This window comes from Ovis aries, chromosome 7 (assembly GCF_016772045.2).
Source record: "Ovis aries strain OAR_USU_Benz2616 breed Rambouillet chromosome 7, ARS-UI_Ramb_v3.0, whole genome shotgun sequence".
Taxonomy (NCBI): Eukaryota; Metazoa; Chordata; class Mammalia; order Artiodactyla; family Bovidae; genus Ovis; species Ovis aries.
In genome coordinates, this window is record NC_056060.1 from 28,856,770 (window position 1) to 28,876,767 (window position 19,998).

Here is a 19,998-nt window from a genome sequence, read left to right on the forward strand (position 1 = left end):
GTTCATGTAGTCAAATATACCATTTCTCTTTGTACCTGCATTTATGATTACAAAATTCATTAATTGAAGATCCTGTGAAAAGTGGGTAATAGGTAGCACTAACTGTATTCCAGGTATTATACTAAGAATTTCCCTTGCATTGTCTCATTTAAACCTCACAGTAACAGTACATTGAAATGCTTTGAATATAACTATTTTACAAAAAAAGGAAACTGAGGCTTAGAGAAAAAAGTCAGATATTTGACTTTGATAAAAGTCAAGCAGATATTAGGTAAACAGATATTGAAAATCTTATAGGCATTGAACCCACATTCAAAGCAGAAGGTCTGATTCAAGTATGGAAGACAAGGAAACATTTAGATAGCTGGCTAAAATGCTTGTTTATCCTCAAACTGTCTAAATCTGTAGGTTCAGTTGCTTATGATGAGTTGTGAGCAGGTCTGATACTTGGCCAATATTTATAGGAAAGTCTCCACAGATAATACAGGTAACTAAAGTATTTTAAAAGTCCTCTATAGGTTGGTAGATAGTGAAGAGGAACTAATAAGCCTCTTGATGAAAGTGAAAGAGGAGAGTGAAAAAGTTGGCTTAAAGCTCAACATTCAGAAAACCAAGATCATGGCATCCGGTCCCATCACTTCATGGGAAATAGATGGGGAAACAGTGGAAAGTGTCAGACTTTATTTTGGGGGGCTCCAAAATCACTGCAGATGGTGACTGCAGCCATGAAATTAAAAGATGCTTACTCCTTGGAAGAAAAGTTATGACCAACCTAGATAGCATATTCAAAAGCAGAGACATTACTTTGCCCACCAAGGTCCGTCTAGTCAAGGCTATGGTTTTTCCTGTGGTCATGTATGGATGTGAGAGTTGGACTGTGAAGAACGCTGAGCGCCGAAGAATTGATGCGTTTGAACTGTGGTATTGGAGAAGACTCTTGAGAGTCCCTTGGACTGCAAGGAGATCCAACCAGTCCCTTCTGAAGGAGATCAGCCCTGGGATTTCTTTGGAAGGAAAGATGCTAAAGCTGAAACTCCAGTACTTTGGCCACCTCATGCGAAGAGTTGACTCACTGGAAAAGACTTTGATGCTGGGAGGGATTGGGGGCAGGAGGAGAAGGGGACAACAGAGGATGAGATGGCTGGATGGCATCACTGACTTGATGGACGAGAGTCTGAGTGAACTCTGGGAGTTGGTGATGGACAGGGAGGCCTGGCGTGCTGCGATTCATGGGGTCACAAAGAGTTGGACATGACTGAGCTACTGAACTGAACTGAACTGAACTGAACAGGTTGGTAAGAGCTTCCCAGGTGGCGCTAGTGGTGAAGAACCTGCCTGCCAGTACAGGAGACCTAAGAGATGCAGGTTTGATCCCTGGCTCAAGAAGGTCCCCTGGAGAAGGAAATGGCACCCCACTCCAGGATTCTGGCCTGGAGAATTGTATGGACTGTATAGTCCATGGGATGGCAAAGAATTGGACTCGACTGAGTGACTTTCACTTGTGTGTATATCCAGAAAAACCATAAACACTAATTGGAAAAGATACATGCCTTCCAGTGTTCATAGCAGCATTATTTACAATTTCTAAGAAAGGGAGCAACCTAAGTGTCCAGCAAAAGATGAATGGATAAGGAAAATGTGGTGTGTGTATGTGTATATATATATATATGTATATACATATAGTAGAATACTGGACTCATTGTGCTCAGTTATGTATGACTCTGCGATTTCATGGACTGTAGCCCAGCCACTAGGCACCTCTGTCCATGGGATTTTCCAGGCAAGAACACTGGAGTGGATTGTTATTTCGTCCTCTAGGGGATCTTCCCCATCCAGGAATTGAATGCATGTCTCCTGCATTAGGAAGCTCAGACATGAAAAAGAATGAAATTTTGCCATTTGCAGCAACATGGAAGGATCTAGAGGGCATTATGTTAAGTGAAATAAGTCAGACAGATAAACGCAAATTCTTTATGATATCACTTATATGTGGAATGTAAAAAATATAACAAACTAGTAAATATAAAAGAAAAGAAGCAGACTCACAGATACAAAGAACAAACTGGTGGTTTCCAGTGGGGAGAGATGAGGGAGAAGGGGTTAGATAGGAGAAAGGGATTCAGAGGTACAAACTATAAGATATAAAATAAGGTATAAGAATGTATTGTACAACATGGGGAATATAGCCAATATTTCATAATAACTATAAACAGAGTTTACTATTACAAGGTGTGAATCACTATATTGTAATATATAATATATATCAACTATATTTCAATTAAAAAAAGAAATTTAATGGGGGAAAGGGAGGGAGGCTCAGGAGGGAAGGGATATATATATATAAAATTATGATTGATTTGTGTTGATGTATGGAAGATTGTAAAGCAATTTTCCGCTAATTAAAAAATAAAGATTAAATAAAAGAAAACAATTTAAAGTAAGACCGTATAAATAATTCTCAAAAGATTAACAAGAGTACTGTGCTATGCTAAATAGATCATAAAACAAAATTATCACAAGTGAAAATTGTTGAGAAGAGACAAAAATCCCTAAAGCTTTTTCAATTTGTCATTTTTTTGAATCAATATTAGTCATTTACTTAAGTGATAGGGGAGTCCTTGGTAGAGATTCTAAGGTTAATAAAAAGGGTAAAGTTCTGATATTCAGTCAAGTTCTAATGATCATATCAGCTGAAATATTAGCTGGAACAAGTTTTCACCTGGCCCATTGTTTTGGAGGAGTAAGTGGGCAGTAAGGCCCACGCAGGCCAGGAGAAAAAGAAATGACGAGGATGGTTGAGAGTAAGTTATTAGCAGAAACCTCCCAAAATCTGGGTAGTTGATCTATAGCATAATCTTGTAACAATTTATGCATTCTTTGACTCTGAAATTTGGTGATGGCTTTCTGCCATGTTTGCGCTTGCTTATAAGGGACTTGACAACGTGTTGAAAAGAGGTTTGCTGAGTTATTTGTGTCCTTGCCTTTTTCCCTACATCACCAGCAAGCTAGGGTAGAGATAGCACTAGCAGTGAAGTATCCATTCAGGATGGTCCTGAATTTATAGTATTGTATCTAAGAAAACTGCATTTTGAGCTAAGCCAATTAAGTTATAATCAAAGTCCTAAGAATCTATATTTATGTGAATCGGTTATTACTTGAAAGTTTTACCATTTTCAACTGGGTACCTCCTGTAAGCCAAACATTTCATTGGAAATCTTGAATCAATTATCGATTGTTTTTGTACTTTAAATTTTTTTTTGTAGTTGTACAATACATTCATAACCTAGTTACTACTAAAGATTAAATTGCATTGGACTTTTCAAAGGCCAAAAGAAAAAAATTCCTGGACCCAGGTTTAATAATTCTTGTGAGTACAGTCCTCTAAAATATAGGAGATGTTAATACTGTAATTCACAGTACAGCTCTGCAATCTTTAATGTAATAAAATGCAACCAAAAACTCATATGACTAGAAGAATATTGCTGCCTAGTGTTGAAATGGATCATTTAAAAAATTGGAACTAAGTACTGAACAGGGAAATCCACAATAAAAATGGCAGCAGTAAAGGGAAAAAGCAGCTTTCATAAAGAATGTCAACATTTCCTTTCATACGGATACTTCTGCTGAAAATATGTTAATCTGATCATTTTGATTTACTGGTTTTGCTTAATAGTTACAAAAGGCCAATTATGTAGAATTTTACATCTTGTAGTAGACATTCCATGGAGTTTTAGTATAATCTCCACCACCCCCAAAAAAGAAAAAAAAAAAAACTGATTAAGGGTTGTGGCCTGGGATATGAATGCTTTAAAAATGAGAGAAGATGGTAACACACTCCTTTTGTAAAGCACAACTAGAGCTTCAAAAGATGACAATGAATCTTGTTTTACACTTGGAAAATACACAGATGCCCAGAGTACATGCAATCCATCTACCTCTGCTTCAGTATTTCTAGGTATTTTCAAGCATTGTTTGAATTAAGGCATGTTATCAGGCTATGACTGTGTTTCGCCTCCATAATAGCAGTTTTCCTGAACAACTCAGGCTTTGGTCTGAAAAACGGACACATGAAGTTCTCTGCCATTTGCGGGAAGATGGTGCCCTCCTAAAAATGCAAATGGGAGAACTTTTTCTCAGATTTCAGCATCATTCACTTATTCTGGAAATATTAAATCTCTAGAAACAGCTAGGTTTCTCCTGAGCAGCCAGTTTGTTTTTATCTCATTGACATCACAGATTCCTTCACTGATTGCATTTCCCTTTTTGCCTAGACTGCTAGAAAGCTCAGAGCCAAATCTGAGAGGGACGTGAGACCTCAAGGCACATATTCTATTAAAAAAAAAACCCCACAATCCTAATCTCACCTCTTGCTGATTTCATTTCGTTGTAAGTTAACAGACATGTAAAGAGCATGCAACATGAGTCAGGTACTTGGTTTTCTCTTTCCAGTTTCTATGTTTAATAAAGATAAAACTTTTATATTTATGTGCCTTTCTAAGCAATTGAATATAGAATTCTAGGTTACTGATTTTTAAGGGTACAGATTGCAGTCATAAGACCACACTTCTCCAAACTAGAGAATTAACTCGCCTCAATTCCTGGCAAGAAAGATGGTTTTCTATAAATTCCAGTCACATCATATGGTTTGGTGCAAAATGAACTATCTATATGCATGAAGCTAATTGCTTAATAGCCCCACTAACATATGCTTTCTGAAAAAAATGTACACACATACACACATACAACAAATGTAATTGGTGGAATCTTTTGCTTAAAGGTCTCTGGAGTCTTAGCAGAAAGTTGTAAGCAAACCAAGAAACTTGCATACAGAATTATTCATTTATTCTACCCTTTGAGTCAAGTGAAAATCAGGAAGCACTATTCATCTTGGAAAGCTGGGTATTTTCTTTGTAGTGTCCTTAGGTGAACAAAGATATTGTTTTTCTTGAGGGATACCAAAGGTGTACCTTCCTATATTTTGAAAATAATAGCAAGCATAACAGGATCAGAAGTTTTTATCTGAAAATTTGTAATGGAAGAAAGTTGCCTGCTCTATAATTTTTAAAAGTTGAATACAAGTAGTACACTATTGGAAATATAACCAAGAAGTGGTTATAAAAATGTGTGTTTTTATAAAATAACATTCTAAATACCTTTAAGCACAGAAATTACCTAAAAATAATGTATTGTCCTCTTGATAGAATGATATCACAAAATTTAATGTTTTCAAAAGTCCTTGCCTAGGAAGCTCAATTAGAAATCAGGATTCAACATCTCAGTTATAGAATAATCATCATCTCAGCTTCATAAAGAAAGCAATGTAACTGTATCACAAGGGTAAGAATTATCTCAATCGTTTCTGTGTCTCAAATAAATACCTGGTATAATGTTAAGGAATTAGTAAGAAGTCAATAAATGGCATTGGTTGAATAAATAAATCAGTGAAATGTTCAACTGTTAGAGATAGAAGGCAATATTAAGATTTTTTTTAAAGAAAGTTGATAGCACAGTTGATTTAACTGCCATTTATTTTATCCTGTGGCTCAGAGAAATGTAGTAAGGACAAGACCCTCCTCTGTCCATGGGCGCCTCTTGTCTAGGCAAGAACACTAGAGTGGGTTGCCATTTCCTTCTCCAGGGGATATCCCAGCCCAGGGACTGAACCCATGTTTCCTGTATTGACAGGCAGATTCTTTATAGCTGAGCTGCCAGCAAAGCCCTTACAACATGGTAGCTTAATATAATTCAGCAAAATAGCTGAATATAATGGCTCTGGGGGAAGAAGAGCCTCTTGGAACAGAACAAGATAAGGCTTGATAGAAGGCAAAGGAAGAGTGGGTGTATAATAGTAGAGAGAAAGAAAAAATTGTCTCAAGATGAGGGCAACAGAACTGGGAGGAATATAAGGTCTAATATTGTAATGTCATTATAATGCACATTCCAAGGAGTTGTTTTAAGGTAAAATGGTTCTCTAGGAATTAAAAATTAAGCTCTTTAAAGAAGAGATATAGAGTAGTTTCTCTTTTCCCTCAAGAGAAGTCTTGGCCTACCCAAAGGGAATAAGTTAGACCCCTAGGAAGACTATCAAAGTCTAGGACCAACATGTCAAAATCTAAGGTGGTGAACTGGACATGGTTCCAAATAGGAAAAGGAGTCCGTCAAGGCTGTATATTGTCACCCTGCTTATTTAACTTATATGCAGAGTACATCATGAGAAATGCTGGGCTGGAAGAAGAACAAACTGGAATCAAGATTGCCGGGAGAAATATCAATAACCTCAGGTATGCAGATGACACCACCCTTAAGCAGAAAGTGAAGAGGAACTAAAAAGCCTCTTGATGAAAGTGCAAGAGGAGAGTGAAAAAGTTGGCTTAAAGCTCAACATTCAGGTAACTAAGATCATGGCATCTGGTCCCACCACTTCATGGCAAATAGATGGGGAAACAGTGGAAACAGTGTCAGACTTTATTTTGGGGGGCTCCAAAATCACTGCAGATGGTGATTGCAGCCATGAAATTAAAAGACGCTTACTCCTTAGAAGGAAAGTTATGACCAACCTAGACAGCATATTAAAAAGCAGAGACATTACTTTGCCAACAAAGGTCCATCTAGTCAAGGCTATGGTTTTTCCAGTGGTCATGTATGGATGTGAGAGTTGGACTGTGAAGAAAGCTGAGTGCAGAAGAATTGATGCTTTTGAACTGTGGTGTTGGAGAAGACTCTTGAGAGTCCCTTGGACTGCAAGGAGATCCAACCAGTTCATTCTGAAGGAGATCAGTCCTGGGATTTCTTTGGAAGGAATGATGCTAAAGCTGAAACTCCAGTATTTTGGCCACCTCATGTGAAGAGTTGGAAAAAACTGATTCTGGGAGGGATTGCAGGCAGGAGGAGAAGGGGACAACAGAGGATGAGATGGCTGGATGGCATCACCGACTTGATGGACATGAGTTTGAGCAAACTCCGGGAGTTGGTGATGGACAGGGAGGCCTGGCGTGCTGCAGTTCATGGCATTGCAGAGTCGGACATGACTGAGAGACTGAAACGAACTGAACCAAACCGAAGTAATCTAGAGGTGATTAATGGTTAATCCCCATCAGGGCTTGATTCTTGGACTTTCTGCAGGTAACAAAAACCACAGATGCTCAAGTCCCTCATATAAAATGATGCAGTGCAATGAGTACAGCAGCTCTCCATATCCATGGGTTCAAATCTACAGATTCAACCAAATGTGGATGGAAATTTTGATCTGCAATTAGTTGAATCTGTAGATGCAGAGAAATGACTGCATATTTATTGAAAAAAATTGACATAAAAGTGGACCCATGTAATTCAAACCCACGTTGTTCAAGGGTCAATTGTATATGGGTGGACGTGCATAGGTTATATGCAAATTCTATAAGATTTTATATGAAAGACTGAAGCATCTTAAGATTTTTGTCATCTGCAAAATGTCCTGAAACCAAAGCCCCAAGGATACCAAGGGATAATTCTACTTGCATAACATGAAGATGGCTTTAAAAACCAAAGGTGAAAACTTTGATCTTTATGATTATGTAATATACTGTAATTGAAGAAATAAGATGGAAATTACAAAAATGTATAAAGAAGAAAACATATCACCTTCAGTCTATCAACATCCCCTCACCTTTTTTTCCATGTATATGTTAATTTTACCAGACTAAGTTCATATTGTATAAATATATTTCTATTTTTCCTATTTATGAACATTTCTGTGTAACTAAAATTCTTTAAAATGTATGTATGTGGTGTCTTAATTTCATTGTATCACTCTTTTTTTCCTCCCCCAATTTGGCCAAATGTCTCATTATCCTTCACTGAATAACATGTCCTATGTACATTATTAGGAGCTTCTGTTGTATTCACAAATGCTGAGTTAATTTTATGCTTATCTGTTCCATTTTATAGGGCTTCCCAGGTGGCACAGTGGTAAAGAACTCATCTGCCAATGCAGGAGATTGTAAGTGTAGATTCTAGCTGCAGTTGTATCATGCCATTTAAAATACAGTGACAGATAAGATTTCCATATTTAATATATGATATTGATATATTTAATATATGATATCTCACAGTTGCTATTCTGAATCCTAACCATTTTAGAATGATTTCTTCATTTTCTTAAAATAATCCCACGGGGATTTTGATTGAGTTGCTGATATCACACCTGTACATTAATTGCCATCTTTATAATATTCCCATTCAGAAGCATAATTCTTTACGTTTATTTATCTTTTTGTATGTTGCTCAGGAAACCTCTGTAATTCATCCCAGATATGGGTCTTGTGCAATTTGTATTAAGGATATTACCAGATATTTTATAATTGTGATTGTTACCATGAATTTATTTTCCCTCTTCCTTACCTCAAAATCATTATTGTTGATGGATAGATATTTTTAAAGTATGCTATTTATTTTGTATCTTGCTATCTTAATTAATTCCTCTTTTAATTCAAGTAGTTTCCAGTTGCTTCACTTGGGTTTCCTCTATGTTATAGTGTGCTCAACATAAATATACATTTACTTAAGGTTGGAGTCTGAAAATGTATTAGAAAAGTCATGTTATGTCAGCCCATTCCCATTATCCCAATTTATCACATTCTTCTGAAACAGGATGAATAAGCCCTGGGCAATTTTAGATATTTTTGATGTAAATTATATTGTATGTGATTATAAATTTCATGAGAACAAAAATTTCCTCTCCTTTTTTCTAATAAATATGATGTCAATTCATTACATTACTGAATTGTCTAGAACTTCCAGAATAATTTTAAATTATAGTGCTATTGCTAGGCTTCTTTGCCTTGTTCCAGATTTTGATGAGGACTGTCACTACTGTGTACGATATATTGTTGTTTAGTCACTAACTTGTGTCCAATTCTTTCGTAGTCTGCCAGGCTCCTCTGTCCATGGGATTCTTCAGGCAAGAATACTGGAGTGGGTTTCCATTTCCTGCTCCAATGGATCTTCCCAACCCAGGGATCAAACCCATGTCTCCTGCATTGCAGGTGAATTCTTTACTGCTGAGCCAAATAGTGACTGTTTTCTAGGCACATTTGAAAGTCCTTCATCAAGCATAAACAATGAATAGTAACTGTATTAATATATTTACTTCCAATGCAATTGCAAAGACCAAGAATGGTGGTCATATAGCAGAACTTCCGTGTTAATATAGGGAGTTTACCAAATGAAACAGTTTCCTTTCTTTAATAATTCCTGAGTAAGTCATACTTCTTTGTTTCCCAAAGTAATGACTGGATTTATCAGGACATTCAAACAAGCTTCCATCCTAGACTGTGCTTAACAGAAATACATTTCCTCTTAGGGCAAAAGCCTGTAACTCTCTAAGAAAATGTTATATGATTTTAGGCTGTTACATTGACCTAACATAATTTTCTTTGGAGTCAGTGTAATTTAGCCCTAAGCAATTTCTGGGGATGATTTAGTACTAAAACAGTTTCTGAATATCCTGTACAGCTTAATGAATTTTATTGACATTTGCACTGTTTTGTAAAGAAACTTTCTTTAAGATCTGTGATACTATCCAATCTAATATAATTTTTATGTGGTTTTCAGTAGCTGATTATTCAGTGACAGGACGGTTTTGCTCACAGGCTGATCCAGTTTAGCACTCACAAACAAGAAGCACAAAGAAATAATTTATTTCCTCTTGGTTTTAACAAAGTCAGTGTCCTGAGAGGGAGAGTGGTGCTAATATACCTGAGCACTTCAGTGAGAAAGATGGAAAATCACTTACGGTGCTCCAATAAAAAGACTGCTTCAGGGGAAAAAGGAGTCTGGAAATATCTGTGTGGATACATAGCTCTGCTGGGTAATTCTTTCCCATGTCTGTGGGCAAATAAAATACAATTTTCCCCCACTTTCCATTATGGGAATAAAAAGGCAACATTAAGAGTTTAAAAATATACATACATATCTCTGACTTTCTGTAGGTATAAAGACTGTTAACAGAATCTGATGTATTTCAAATGTATAATTATTTGATTCAGATGCCTTATTTTCTAAAATTCATTTGAGCAATTTGTGCTCATTTCTTCCAAAGATTTCATTAGATTCACAAATAGAACAATATAATGTCGTTAAACAAGTCGTGGTAATCTTTCTCAATCCCACTGTGGGACAATGTATAAAAAGAGCAAATAATTTCTAAGCACTTCCAGGGTGCCACTATTCTCCATTTGACCCATGTTAAATATTCTCATTACAATTATACTTCAAATGAATACAAAATCTCAATTTAATCCCAACCCCAGGGAAATGAAACATACTGCTTTGAGATGAAAGGCCTAATGTTACCTAGTTATTTGAATGCACTGCATGTTCTTAACATGGATCATAAGCGAACTGTATTTTAATAACTCAAATCATTGCACATTCAAAACAATGTCTAGCTACCAAATAAATGTCATAAACCTGATAACACAGAAGAAATAAACAGAAACCTACATATTTTAACTATTGAATTTATGATATAGTCCCACATGGTTCATGTTGATATTTTTCAAACTCCTAGCTTTCTTTTAAAATATAACCGATTAATTAATCAGTAGGAGATCACTGAAGATGAAATCTAGGGCAAAGGTTTTTGATAATTTAAGAGCACAATTTTTGTTAATGTCAGCCATAACTTTGTACCTTTAAAAATGTTACTTTTGCTTTAATTGTTAGACTCCAGTAGATTTTTGGTGAAAATTTTACGTTATGTTTTTCGTAAAAGGAGGTCTGATTTCAATTATCGTTTTCTTGACAAGGTATAACAATATTGTACATTTAAATTTTTATTTATTTTCCTTTTCATTGTTGGCAGTCTCTTAAACTTGAAAACATTTTTCTTCTCTCTGATTTGACATTTGGCAAACATCAATCTTTCCTGTACTTAAATATACCGGAGCTGACAGGCTGCTTTTGTTCAAGAACTTCAACTTATATATTGCCTTACTATGAAACTATTTATTTCTTTATTCAGTTACTACCATCCTGTCTTTAGAAATTAAGTCAATTGCCTTGGAAATTTTTTCCTATAAATTTTATTAAATCAAAGTTCAAATGTCCAGGACTAAATTTAAAAATTTATTATTGAGCACCTTTATTTCCTCTGTAAGAGCATTACATCTTTAAAGATTAGTTGGATAAATATTCTGGTACTCTTAAAACGTTATTTTAAGAAAGTTGCTTCCACCCAGGCCTTGTTTATTTAAAACATAATTGTAATATCTTTTATTTGTCTCTAAATAATATGGGGCCATATGAAATTGTTGGGACACAAATTAAAATCTGAGGTTTAGTCTTCATGTCTTAGTTTTAGGAATGTTAAAAGAAGGGGTTTTGGGGAAGATGGGTTGTACCCAAATTATATAAAAATTTTCATGAGAAAAATCTCTAGCAAATACAGTAGTGAAGAGAGTCCTTCATTCACTTTAAATGTAATTAGACTGCTCAATTCTAGATTTATTTCTTCTTTACATCAATGGAAAAACACTTATCAGAATATATAAAATTTAAAATTAGGAGAATGAAATCTTCTTAAAATAGCAATAATCACATAACAATATAACTACATTTCAGTGTTGCCTGAGAGGAAGTTTTCCTGTTTGGTGATTCAAAGTAACAGCTGATTCGTCTGTCTGCTTTTAATTCTTTCTCTCAATGCCCGAAAGAGTATTAAGAAAGATAGGAGAGAGGGAGAGAGATAAACATTGATAATGAGAAAGGTAAGAAAAGATCAGCATAGGTTAAAGGCTGCAAATGTGATACAAAGTTCAAATTAAAAGTTATTCCTTTCCTATTATCATAAAAATACAAAAAAGATATTCCCCAAATTTACTGGAAATCACTCATATTTTTTATTCCATATAGAAAGGAAACAAGTCTTTAGGGACAACAAAAGACGTATGCCTTTTATTTTACTTAGACTTTGGCTTTTTTAAAAAGGAAAAGTAAATATATGTAGAAAATTTAAAATTCCATATCACTTCAATTAGTCCCAGTCTTTTTTTTTTTTTTTTTGGTTTATTATTGGTCCTGCTATTTCTATCAGAATACTATCTATGCCATTTTAATCAACGCTTCTGAAATTGTCCTAGGATGCCTGGCGCTGCTTGCTAAGTTGCTTCAGTCATGTCTGACTCTTTGCGACCCTATGGACTGCAGCCTGCCAGGCTCCTCTGTCCATGGGATTCTCCAGGCAAGAATACAGGAGTGGGCTGCCATGCCTTCCTCCAGGGGATCTTCCTGACCCAGGGATCAAACTTGCGACCCTTACATGTCCTTCATTGGGCAGCAGGCTCTTTACCACCAGCTCCACTTGGGAAGCCCAAATTGTCCTAGAGTGTTAGAGAAATCTGGGATCATCAGGATTTATTTGGTCCATTTGTACTTGTCAGGGCAGTAAGAATGCAAATAGTTGTGCCCTAAATCATACATAGATAGTCTGTTTGAATGGGATGTCTCTGGATAGGTCTAAGTTTTCTTGTCCTCTTGGCTCACTGAACAATATTACATATTTTTGACTAAATAAAGCTTGGTCAACTTAATCTTCCAATATAATTACATTACCTATTTCTGTAAGAACTTTTAAAAATGATTGATCTTATCAAAATTGAGTATAATGTTGCTATTTCATTAGTGGGATCACATTAATCATTTTGAAAGCATATAATTAAACTCTTTCTATTTCCAATCACCTTAGTGGATATACACTATCCTACTTTGTTTATAAGTATTATAATCAACAAACATTGAATTTGACATGTGCAAGGCAGTGAGCTAGATCTCAGAATTTAGTGGTGTCAGGTCAGTAAAGGAGGTAATGATTAATTTATAACAAATGTAAAAAATCTTTAATTTTTAATAACTTGTAATTTTTTCACAGTAACAAATTCACAAATTGAAAAAAAAACACTGTTGGACAATGTGTTCTAATTTTTAATTTGGAAAAAATGTCCCTTCAAGGAATTTATATTAATCTCCTAAGTAAAATAGTAAGCAGCAGAAAACTCCCAGCAGTGCTTAAATACATAGTAGGCCTTCAATAATAGGGGTTGACAATATTTTAGAAATCAAACAGTAACAATGGAAGTTTTAGATTGACTCAAACTATCACTTTTAACTTTGCAATTGCAAAGTAAGGCATGACTATATACATTCAGTATGCATTTAAGGAAAACAAAAATAAAATACAAAAGTGAAGACCTCTTTTTCATTGAATTTCATTTATTTCCAGTAGTGCAAATGTGATTCTGCAATGGTGTCAAACATTTGGGAGGATGGTGTTTTAATGGTGAGGATGGTGTTTTAATGGTAACGATGGTTCCCAGCCATAACTCTTGTTGGAATAACTCAATTCCAAGTTGAGAAAATAAAATAGAAGTAGAACCTGAATTGCATCATTATGTCCTTATGTCCACAGTTTTATTAAATATAATTTTAAGAAATGTATTGAGGGTGATAACTTATGCAAGAAGAAAATGTAAAGATTCTTTTAGAGTACCTTTTCCCTCTGACCTCCCACAGGACAAAGATGATATTGGAAGAGAACCATTATTGAATCTTCACTTTGTTCACTTCTGGCATCCCATCTTTACATATTGTCTGCTCTAAACATTGTTTTAGGTTTAAAATCCTCAAGACCAAACTGATAGTTGGTCAGAAATCAGATAAATAAACACAAAGGCTTAGAAAAAGAAATGCCTATCATATAAAATACAGTATTAACTGAAAGGTAATTAATGCTACAATTTATACATTGATATGATTAAATGGATACATGGCAACTGTATAAATTATTTAATTTGCCAGTTACTGTTTGCCAGTTACTGTAGAAATGAAATTTTTAAAATTCAGAAGTCAGAGTCCTTGTGATATCATTATACAATAAATATTTGGAATATTTCCATCTATCAATAATGCCATCTGTCCTATCCAATACAAATGGACTAAAACCCATATGGCTCCTTTCCCCATTGATTACTCTGATGAATGAGATAGCAAAACCACTCATAAAACCATCATATTATATGACACTGTCATTAAAAAGATATGGAGAAAGGAAAAACACAAGATGATACTTAATTTGAAACTGTCAAGTCGATTTAGTAAAGTTTTAACAACCAGCATTATGATCCTAAGAAGTAGCAGTGTGTTGAATAATATCATGTCATTCTGTACTCTCCTAGCACCTTCAAAGAAAACCAAAGAATCGAAAAATTTCTGGAAAGAGTATAATAGCTTATTATGCTATGTTCAAATTGCTAATTATTCCAATAAGAATATACTCAAATATCCTTTCAGGCATGGGTAATTAAATTAAAAATACCTTTCTTTCACTTTATAGAAAATTATAAAATGATCATTTAACTTCTGATAGCAAGTCATTTTTAAGGCAAAGCTAGATACATTCCTTATACCTTACAGCCCCAGCCATAAATTTCAACTTGGCAAAATGTCTTTCTCAAACTCATTTTCTTCTTAGCTAAAAATGTAATCTCTTCCAACAGCAAAATAATGGCATACAGTGATTCTGTAGCAAATTACTATAAGCAGTAATTAAATTGGCATTAACTAAGCAGAAAACTAAAGACGTCTAAGTGGAAGCCTCAAATTTTCCGTTTGATATGGTAATTGCGTTACATTTAGTTGTAAGGTGGGTATGGTTAGCTTGCCTAGAAATTATCTTATCTTACAAAATCTATAAAGATGACCAGTGCTTATTTTGCCCCTTAGCCTCACTTAAAATAATCTACAAACTTTACTTAGTGAAACTCTTTCCAAATTGAAACCCATATTTGTGGATAAGTGAGAAGAAATACATTATTAAATAAATGTTTACTCTATATTAAAACTTAAGATTAGCTTAAATAATGTAAAAGTTTATACTGTCTTATTTTTAGCTTGCATTGAATACCAAATGAAGCCACTAGGGGAGGAGCGGGGAGGGAATCTGTGAAAGAGCTCAAATTAAAAAATGTCAGCCACAGCAAAAATTAAGTAAAGCACAGATCCAGGACATATTGTCCCTATCAATTGAAGAAAGCAACTTTCATAAGAATTCTACAGATGCCATGAGTCGTGGGGAGAGGAAAGGCTCTCCGATTTGCAAGCTGTATACCCCGCTGAATTCAGAGGACCTCCACGATTCATAATCAGAGTAAGAGGCAGTTGGGGGGACTGCTAGCAAACTCCACCTTGTTAGGAGGTGCAGTTAGGAGTAGGCTCATTCATATAAAACAAGGCTTCACCAAAGCAAACTTTCCCAAGTCAGCAACAGGCAGCGTGGCTTCTGTGTTCTGATTGGATCTAAAGACAGAGTCACACCTTTACAAATGTTAAAGCACATAGTTTTAAGAGAAATTTCAAGTTTGAGTCATTGATTATAATGTTACTGTACCAATGTTACATGATTTTAATTGGATCTTTACATTATATTTTAATATCTGGCAGTATAAGTCTTTCTAATTCTTCTTCTTCCTCTATATTCCTCTTTTGCCTCCAATTTCTGATTTTGCTAATAATTTCCAGGCTGTTTTTTGCCTGCTTTATGTCTCTATATCTATTTCAGAATCATTGTGTTAAATACATTCCCTATGAGATTGATTTTAGTGAAATAAAATTTATTTTTAAAATAAAAATATAAAAAATAGGTATCTTCAGATCATTTCCATTTAGAAATATGGTGTACCTTTCCAATTTTTAAAAGCTTCATCTTGCCATAAAAATTCATGGTTTTCCTTACAGAGGTTCTGAGTTTCTTAAAGGTTTTGATGCTATTGCACATATTATCTTTTTTCTCCTATTATCTTTTTAAATTGGTAATTTCTGACATTTGGAAAGTAAATGATTTAAACAGTTTTATTCATACCTAGTAATCTTACTAAACCCTGAATCTTACTAAGCTCTAAACTCACTGAAACTCTTAGTTTTACTGGTTCACATGTCTCATGCCTTTGCTAGGTAGGTAATATCTGCAAATAATGATTATATTGCCAGTGTAACTTTCAACAGTAAGAAAGAACAGATTCTTTCTTATTTCTTCCTAGAATAAATTCCAATCATTAGCTTAATCTATTTTTCATAAACAGCTCATTAATTTCTGATGACACAGTCATATAAATAATGTTATAATCTAAATTCAATATATTTCAGAAATGACTTTTGATGTCTGTGGGATAGCTAGAAGTTACAAACCCAAACCAGGGTACAGATCTCATGCTGAAAAACAGAATTTCTGCTAAATATTTTAGAAGAATGGATAGATAAATCCTTTTAGAAATATCCTTGGAGACAGAGGATAAAACTTACCCTAAGTGAACAAAATATCAGAAAAATAAATGCCCATCACAAGAAAGTACAGTGTGACATATGGGTAGAAATGTTTCTAAATAGAGTGTTTTTCAGCATTTTCTAACAGCCTTAAGCTGCTCTTATAGCACTCTTAGCTTATTGCTTTGGAGAATTAAGATAAAGTTAGTGATGACTGTAACTTTCTATTAAGCAATTTTCTTTCTCAATTGCGCACAGCCACTTACGAGGCAGAACATAACAGCTCAATCAAACCTTATTATGCCAGATTTAGCTCAAACCCTTATGAAATGCACTGAGAAAGACTTGATACTATCTGGAGAAAACCTCTTCATAAATTGCTCTTTCGTAGACTAGAAATAAAATACATACTGTAGGTACCTCTTTACGTGTCGTTAAGCTCCTCTGCCAGGTGTCCAGAGCAGTCGCAATGAACTTGCTGCTCCTTAGGTAACAGTGAGCCATGAGAATGTGGTGAAGTCCAGCGCCTCTGTGCATAGCTTCCAGAATGTTCAGGGTGTGGCTCAAGGACATGGGAGCTTCGGTTTATATTCCACCACTCACAAGTTTCATTGTGTAAGGTACTAGTGCAATTTACTCAGCAAGTTACATGACTACCCCAACCTAAAATAGGAAAAAGAAATTCAAGTGCAAAACAAGAAAATACACCTCTCCCCTCATTCAAACTGTTTCTGAGTTCTGACTCAACTGGGAAGAAAGGGGTAATAATAACATTTACTTCGGTGTGTTATTCTGAGGATTAGGAGTGTATATGTAAAATACCTATTTTATAGAGTTTAGGCTCAGAGTGGCAATCAATATATGGTAGGCATCATTAATATTTCTGAATTAGAACTGAAGCAAATAAAGGTGCAGCTCTGAATAACTAACCATTATACTTGTTTTACAGGGTGAAATTAATATAAGTGTATGTGGTTAACACTTTTCTAATATTATGTCTTCATTCACTAGATGCAGATATCACTAGGACACTGTTTATTCTTAAAAAGTATTTGAATTAAGGAGAAAGACTTTGTTGTAAGGCTGTTTGTCCCTCAAGGGTGGCACTGTGGTTTAATGGGATGAAGGGCTGTGGTATTTGTGTCCTAAAAAAGGGTTTTCAATATGTGTATATAAAGTAATTCATACCTTACCATTTCAGAGACTAAAGACATAGGATTTTTGGCTCCTAACAGTTGATAGATCACATTTTTCTACAAATCATCCTCTACAATTGGACACAAGTTATATGAGACCTTTTTACAAAACATCTGCTTTCTTTTCTGTCACAGCATTACTAGTTCTTGCTCCAAAAGAGCAAGGAGGATAATAAAGGCTCTTAACTCTCTGATTTTCATAAAGATTCTATGAATTTTTTCACTACTATAAAAAGTAACCATATGAACTATTAAGTATATACAGATGCCAAACACAGAGTGGTGGCGAGTAAAAAATTTTCCTTTCCCATTCTTGAGGTGTGTAAATAATTTAATAGAGACTTTGCTGAACTTTTATCATAACTAAAAATTCCTAAGTATTAAAGCTCAGTGAAAAGAAATCTCAGTGCCTGGAAGACAAGGCAATCAAACCATGTGACAGTCCCATATGCAACTCCAAATCTGTCCTCATAACTGTCTGTAGAGCTCACAAAAGAGTCACACATGTAGCTATTGGAAGAATATCTTACACAATTTGGCACACAACTTCTAAGATTAGCAGCTGAAGAGGGGGAGGAGGAAGAGATGAACATAATAGATTAACTGACACCCATCCACTATCTTTCTAAATTGTTTGGAATGTTAAAAATATTGTTATGATCAATCTATATATATACACCCTCAAATTTGAAAGAAAAATGCAAAGCATGTTGTGGTTGAAAGAACAAATGGGTCTTTTGAAAAAAAAAAAAAAAACAACACTATGAAATATATGTCACTGAACAAGGGAGTCCAGCCAGCTCCCAAGTGGCATGTTAACATGATGAAAAGCAAATCCAGGATGCTGTGAATCAAAGAGGCATGGGTCTATTTTTAAAGAGGCCTGTGTCTCCCCACCCTGTTTGCCAAGTATAGTTTCTCTGGAGAAGTCCAGCCTCTGAAATAGGTAAACTTCTAAATGTTTCAAGAGTTACCTACTCAACACTTGGCCGCCTCCTCCCTTAAAAGGTCCTGGGCTCTACATGCATCATCCATGTTAAATACTAGACAAACAGAAGAGCTGTTCAACTAGTTCACTTCCCCTATTTGTGAACAGATTGTTTGAGACATAATATGAATACTAATTAATGATAAAATATCTGTGAGTGTTTTGAAATATGGGCGAGGATAGCACTTTTAGAAAGGCGTCCAGATAGATCTTATGCAACAAGCCCCACTGGTCATATGAAGGGTCAGGATACACTTGGAGATATGAGAGCAAAATTGGCAGGGTTTTTGGCTCCAAGTCAGTGGGAAACTGTGGATGACTTTTTTTCTAAACGGGGTCTGGGGATGGAGATTGACTTTCTTTTTAACCTTTTCTCTCTGTTAAATTAGAAGGGTTTAACATGAAAATTCTCTTCACAGGCGAAAGGAGAGAAAAACAGAATTCTGTTAGAGATCATCTTGAGTAGATGGAGGAGTAAGATTTCTAAGTGTTTGATCTGGATCGTGGGTTTGCACTCTATCCAGAAAAAGAAATAGAAGCAGGTAGGGTCTGACCCAGTGCTGAGTCTAGACTGACTCTTACACTCTGATGAAAAAGCTGAGAAAAGTCATTTAAAAGAATATGATTTCTTCATCAATTCCTGTCTTCCAAACAGTTTGCTTAATCTCAGAAAAGTGCCCACATAAAGATATGGGAAATATTATTTTATGTTAAAGGACAAAGCACATTATTATAGTCAATTACAAAGACTATTAAAACAATATCCTTTGTAGTAAAAGCCTAAGTTACTGCCACAATAAGTTATCCCCCCTCCTTTCCTTCTAAAATTGAGTATTGTATTTTCTCCATAAAACCTTTTTAATCTTGCCCCATCTGGTCTCAGAAACTTTATTCTCTAATGCTAGTCTCTGTATTCTCCTTTAATCTTTTGAACTTGAATGAACTTGATATTGAACTTGAATGCTTAAATACTATTTTATAATCTTTGGGCTTCAGTAATTGCAATTTTTTTTAATGCCAAAGAAAAGAGAAGAGGATTATCCAAAATTAAACATAAAATGATTTCTATTTGACTGTAGACTTGTTTTTTAATTGAATTTTAATAAAGGATTATATAGCATTAGAAAAATTCATTTGTCTCAGTCAAAGATATGAAAATGTTTCTTGAAAATCTGATTGGAGAAAACTAACGTTAGCAACAGTTTGTATTTCATGTTTAGCTAGTCCTTATCTGTCTCAGGATTACACCTGGGATTCCTACACTTTTCTGGAATTATATGATTCTTTCCAAAACTGAATCAAGGTTTGCTATCCCAAATCTTCTTGGGGACCTGAGAAATGACTTATTTGCATTTCAAAGGTTTTCTTTGCATTCAACTAAATTGAGAAAAAAGATACCAACAAATTTAAAATTATCAAATGAGGTGCCATTAATAGTAGCTGCCTAAAGAACATAAAATGAAAAAAAGGGAGAAGCATAATAAAGATAATTCATTGTAGATATGGATTTTGCAATACCGC